The sequence below is a fragment of the Camelina sativa genome, chromosome 9, assembly GCF_000633955.1.
Source record: "Camelina sativa cultivar DH55 chromosome 9, Cs, whole genome shotgun sequence".
NCBI classification, from domain to species: domain Eukaryota; kingdom Viridiplantae; phylum Streptophyta; class Magnoliopsida; order Brassicales; family Brassicaceae; genus Camelina; species Camelina sativa.
In genome coordinates, this window is record NC_025693.1 from 5346046 (window position 1) to 5352125 (window position 6080).

Sequence of the window (6080 nt, forward strand, 5' to 3'; positions counted from 1 at the left end):
GGGGGGGGGGGGGGGGGTGTCAATTGACACTGGATGGCGGTTGCATAGATTAATGCAGCTATGCATCGGTTGATGCAACATTCCGTTACCGTATATGTGTCTTCTTCCTTCACCAAAATTGTATTACAAGCATATTTAGGGTTCGACTCTGTTCTTCCAGGAAGAAAACCCTCTTGTCTTTTAACAGACCCAACAGTCTGAATAGTTTGATTTTCCATCTTCTTGACATGAATGTTCAACGCGTCAAATTTTCTGGTCAGCTCAGTGTTGGCAGAATCAAGCTTTCCGTTGAAAGCGATTGTTAATTTCTGTTGACCTTCCAAAATCTATCTAAGCATTGATTCCATCTTGCGCTCTGAATTGGGTGGAGGGAGGGGTTGGTAAGAAGAAGAACCATAGTTCCTAGTGAAGTTGTTGTTTGGATTTCCTGTGAAGGAATTCTTTTGACAAAATCTCTGATTTTGATACTGATTGATGTAGTTCACAACCTCTTCATTCTTTGGCTCTGGCTCACAAGTCTCAACTTCGGCAGCAAAGTGGACTGATTTCTTACCCACAAGAAGGTTATGCATTGAATCGTGGCCTTAATACGTTCTCTTCCGCTATAGACCTGCATTCTTCGTACTGTTGCTTAAAGCTAGTCTTTCAATCAACTGTTCCGCCTTATAAAGGTACCTTGTCTTGAAGTTGCCATTACTAGTAGCATCTAAGCCATATGATATCTCCAGTCAATACCTCTGAAGAAGATACTGATCAACTGCACTTCTGAGAAACCATGATGCAGACGGTCTCTCTGGTATGCTTTTAACCTCACCCAAGCTGCTTTGTAAGACTCAGCTGGTCCTTGTCTAAATGTAGAAAAAGTTTAATCCTCAGCTCATCGGACATCGCATCATCATAGAAGTAGTTTAGGAATGCCACATTGATATTATGCCAGATCTTCAGAGATCCTGGTTTTAGTTAACTTAGCCAATGAGATGCTTCCCCAGCAAGATAGTAGAGGAAAAGCTTCCAGTAGAGATAGTCCTCTGTGACTCCATTCACCTTAATGTTTGTGACTATATCCTTAAAAGTGCTCATTATGGTCTAGAGGCTTCTCATGTGGCAAATTCTGGAAATGCCTTTTCCTAACAAGAGCAAAGTAGGCAGGCTTCAGCTCAAAGTCATTCCTCGGGAAAGGAGGAGGAACAATCGCTGATCGGTTCTCATAGAACAAGTCTAGCTTGTTGAAGTCCGCGAGAGTCTTGATAAGCTCTCCATTACTGTCCCGTCTCCCTGAAGATTATGCGGATCGTTTCCATTCAATTGAACTCCATCCGCACCAGCGCTGACATTGCGTCGATCGATGCCAACGTTGCGTCGGCCCTCGGGTTGCGTCGATCGATGCAACATGCATTCTTATCAACCACGACGAGTTCTTCCTTTATCACTCGTCTTTCAGCATCGTTTCTGGCCATGCTCATTGCGCACATGACCCTCTTGATCCCTCGAAACTTGTAACGCCCGCATCCCGCGATCCTAAAGAGAGGCAATTTCTTTTAAGGAAATCATAGCTGAATGAGCTTAAGTAGCTAGGCTACTAGCTCAACCAGCTAGAATATGAGCTTAATGAGCTCCGCGAGCTCGACGAACAAGTTAAGTCAGCTACGGACAGCTCTCGGACAGCTCGACCAGCTGCTAGGAAGTTCGACCGAGCTCGGCCAGCTGGACAATAGTGGACTGTACGAGTCAGCTGGGGAGCTCGTGTCGGTCAGAGGACGCTGTGATGAACGGGTAGGGACGAAAAGGCACGACCGAACAGGCGTGACCAAACAGGCACAACCGAACAGGCGTGACCGAACAGGCACGATCGAACAGGCGTGACCGAACAGGCACGACCGGACAGGAGTGACCGAACAGATGTCATGACCGAACAGGCATGACCGAAGAGGCATGACCGAACCGACACAGACGATTGGTCATGGCCGAACAGGCACAGCCGGACAGGCACGGCCGAACGTGTGCGATCGAATAGGAACGATCGAAGGGTCTCGTCGGACAGGTGCCTTTTGGGACCTAGACTTTGGCTAGGACCCTATAAATAGAGGGCGTTGCCTTCAGTTTTCGACACCATCATCCTTCCATCGTCCATCAAAGCCTAAGAAGAAAAGGGGGTGCGGCTCGGCGAGTATTCTTGTAACGCCCGCGTCCCGCGATCCTAAAGAGAGGCAATTTCTTTTAAGGAAATCATAGCTGAATGAGCTTAAGTAGCTAGGCTACTAGCTCAACCAGCTAGAATATGAGCTTAACGAGCTCCGCGAGCTCGACGAACAAGTGAAGTCAGCTGCGGACAGCTCTCGGACAGCTCGACCAGCTGCTAGGAAGCTCGACCGAGCTCGGCCAGCTGGACAATAGTGGACTGTACGAGTCAGCTGGGGAGCTCGTGTCGGTCAGAGGACGCTGTGATGAACGGGTAGGGACGAAAAGGCACGACCGAACAGGCGTGACCAAACAGGCTTGACCGAACAGGCGTGACCGAACAGGCACGATCGAACAGGCGTGACCGAACATGCACGACCGGACAAGCGTGACCGAATAGATGTCATGACCGAAGAGGCATGACCGAACCGACACAGACGATCGGTCATGGCCGAACAGGCACGGCCGGACAGGCACGGCCGAACGTGTGCGATCGAATAGGAACGATTGAAGGGTCTCGTCGGACAGGTGCCTTTTGGGACCTAGACTTTGGCTAGGACCCTATAAATAGAGGGCGTTGCCTTCATTTTTCGACACCATCATCCTTCCATCGTCCATCAAAGCCTAAGAAGAAAAGGGGGTGCGGCTCGGCGAGTATTCTCGTCCGAACTGATGCGCACGCCACCTCTCTATCGAAGGTACGATGAGACGAGCGACGGATCGACAATTGGGTCGATCCGATCGTAGGATAAGCGGTGGTTCGTCCGGAGAGTCGAACTGACCGCAGGATGATCGACGGTTCGATCATAGTGTCGGACCGATCGAATGATCATTGACGATCTCCATCCACGGACCGATCGATCAAGGGTCGACCGGTGATTCGATCGCTAGTCGGATCGAGCGATCTAAGGATCGACGATACGAGCTGTAGGTCGGATGGATCGGTCGAGTGGTCGGCGAGTCAGTCAGAAGTATCGGCTCGGTTTATGGATTGGCGATTCGATTATGGGGTCGGATCGTTGGATCGGACAAGACTCTGATACGAGGACAGGCAAGTCGACAGAGGTAATACGGTATGACCGATGGGTCAATGGACGGTACGTCCGANGCGTTGCCTTCAGTTTTCGACACCATCATCCTTCCATCGTCCATCAAAGCCTAAGAAGAAAAGGGGGTGCGGCTCGGCGAGTATTCTTGTAACGCCCGCGTCCCGCGATCCTAAAGAGAGGCAATTTCTTTTAAGGAAATCATAGCTGAATGAGCTTAAGTAGCTAGGCTACTAGCTCAACCAGCTAGAATATGAGCTTAACGAGCTCCGCGAGCTCGACGAACAAGTGAAGTCAGCTGCGGACAGCTCTCGGACAGCTCGACCAGCTGCTAGGAAGCTCGACCGAGCTCGGCCAGCTGGACAATAGTGGACTGTACGAGTCAGCTGGGGAGCTCGTGTCGGTCAGAGGACGCTGTGATGAACGGGTAGGGACGAAAAGGCACGACCGAACAGGCGTGACCAAACAGGCTTGACCGAACAGGCGTGACCGAACAGGCACGATCGAACAGGCGTGACCGAACATGCACGACCGGACAAGCGTGACCGAATAGATGTCATGACCGAAGAGGCATGACCGAACCGACACAGACGATCGGTCATGGCCGAACAGGCACAGCCGGACAGGCACGGCCGAACGTGTGCGATCGAATAGGAACGATTGAAGGGTCTCGTCGGACAGGTGCCTTTTGGGACCTAGACTTTGGCTAGGACCCTATAAATAGAGGGCGTTGCCTTCATTTTTCGACACCATCATCCTTCCATCGTCCATCAAAGCCTAAGAAGAAAAGGGGGTGCGGCTCGGCGAGTATTCTCGTCCGAACTGATGCGCACGCCACCTCTCTATCGAAGGTACGATGAGACGAGCGACGGATCGACAATTGGGTCGATCCGATCGTAGGATAAGCGGTGGTTCGTCCGGAGAGTCGAACTGACCGCAGGATGATCGACGGTTCGATCATAGTGTCGGACCGATCGAATGATCATTGACGATCTCCATCCACGGACCGATCGATCAAGGGTCGACCGGTGATTCGATCGCTAGTCGGATCGAGCGATCTAAGGATCGACGATACGAGCTGTAGGTCGGATGGATCGGTCGAGTGGTCGGCGAGTCAGTCAGAAGTATCGGCTCGGTTTATGGATTGGCGATTCGATTATGGGGTCGGATCGTTGGATCGGACAAGACTCTGATACGAGGACAGGCAAGTCGACAGAGGTAATACGGTATGACCGATGGGTCAATGGACGGTACGTCCGATACAAGCTTCGGAAAGACGAGTGGTTCGGGAAGCCGATAGAGCAACCGTTCACCGTGATCCGAAGGGACTATAAGTCCCCATCCCTAATATGTGCAAAGCCAGTGGGGTTGGTTGGTTGTATGGCTAAGCACCAAGGGATGGTCATGGGTAAGGTTATATTCCGATGCGTATAAAAGTCCAAAGGCAATGCCGCGAGCCAAAGCTAAGTGGACAGGTTAAAGGATATTCGGCCAGGGATAGGGCCGAATGGAAGCCATGACCGCGGACGCTGGGACGTCCGGGTCGGGGTCTTTCAAAACTCCAGCCTCATCATATCTCAGAATGATTGGATAGACCATCTTTGCTGACTTGGCTACTTTTCTGTTTTCACGCTCTAGTTGTCTCAAATCTTGGTTCACAAGCTTCACAATAGGACCTGTTTGATTGTTCCTTGTGTTAGGCTTAGAAGGCATATATACCTTAAACACACAAGAGAAAAAAACAAGAAAAAGCGTGTGAGTAAAATAAGAAAAGTAAAATTTAGACAAAAAGTAAAGACTTTAATCTAATGGTGAATCAAAAGTTCCCGATAACGGCGCTAAAATTTGATATGCTCAAATTTACCCTAGAGTGACTGTAATGACCCGTATCAAGAAGTACGGATCGGACAGAGAAGACGTGTCCGAAGGACGTGGAGATACCTCGGAAAGACGTAGGAAAGAAAATCTCGAAGAATGAACGAGTGACTTGCAAAAGAGGTTACCGAGTCTCGAGATGGTCCAAGACCAAAGAAAGGATGTGAACCGTTAAGAACATCCGGTGAATTGGACAATATGGATAATCGAAGATGATGAAAAGACCAAAAGAAGACTAAGAAGGGAAATGAACGTGGAAAATGGTGAGAAGGTTGAAAAACGGACCATATGAACGGAGTGGCTGCGTACCAGCCAAACAGTTGAAGTACCATGGGACCATGGACGAAACGTATGGGAGGTACGAGAGGTCCAAAGACGGACAAGAGAAGTCGACGTTACGGACGAGAGGTCCGGGGTTAGACGAGAGAAGTCGACATCACGGATGAGAGAAGTTGACGTCACGGACTAGAGGTCCGAAGACGGACGAGATAAACCGATAACACGGACGAGAGGTCCGGAGTTGGACTAGGGAAGCGGTAGTCATGGTTGGAAGGACCAGGGACTAACAAAGAAAATTAAGCCATGGACGCATAACCTTGAATTGCGGACAAGCGCAAGAGCTTGCGACGTAAGAGAGACGCGGATGGATGAGGAAGTGGAAAGCTCTCTCTGCATGAGAGTGTAGTGCCACGTGTCGCGTGAATAAGTGGTCTTGGCTAATGGGTGAGATACACGCGCGCGTGAGTGAGAGTGTGTGTCAACTACATGCAAAATTTTGGACAATTTTCACCCAAGTCTCGCCACCTGCCCAGCCGAGAGAACGAGAGAGAGGGCTATAAATACCCCCTCACTCTCTCATGATATAGGAACCCAGATGAGGGAACCCAAGTCGATAGATGGAAATAGGCAAATGGTTGATAACACTGTTCTGCCTATTCAGTGGATGATAGATGGAGTGCAGTGAAGAGATGGTGAATAGAC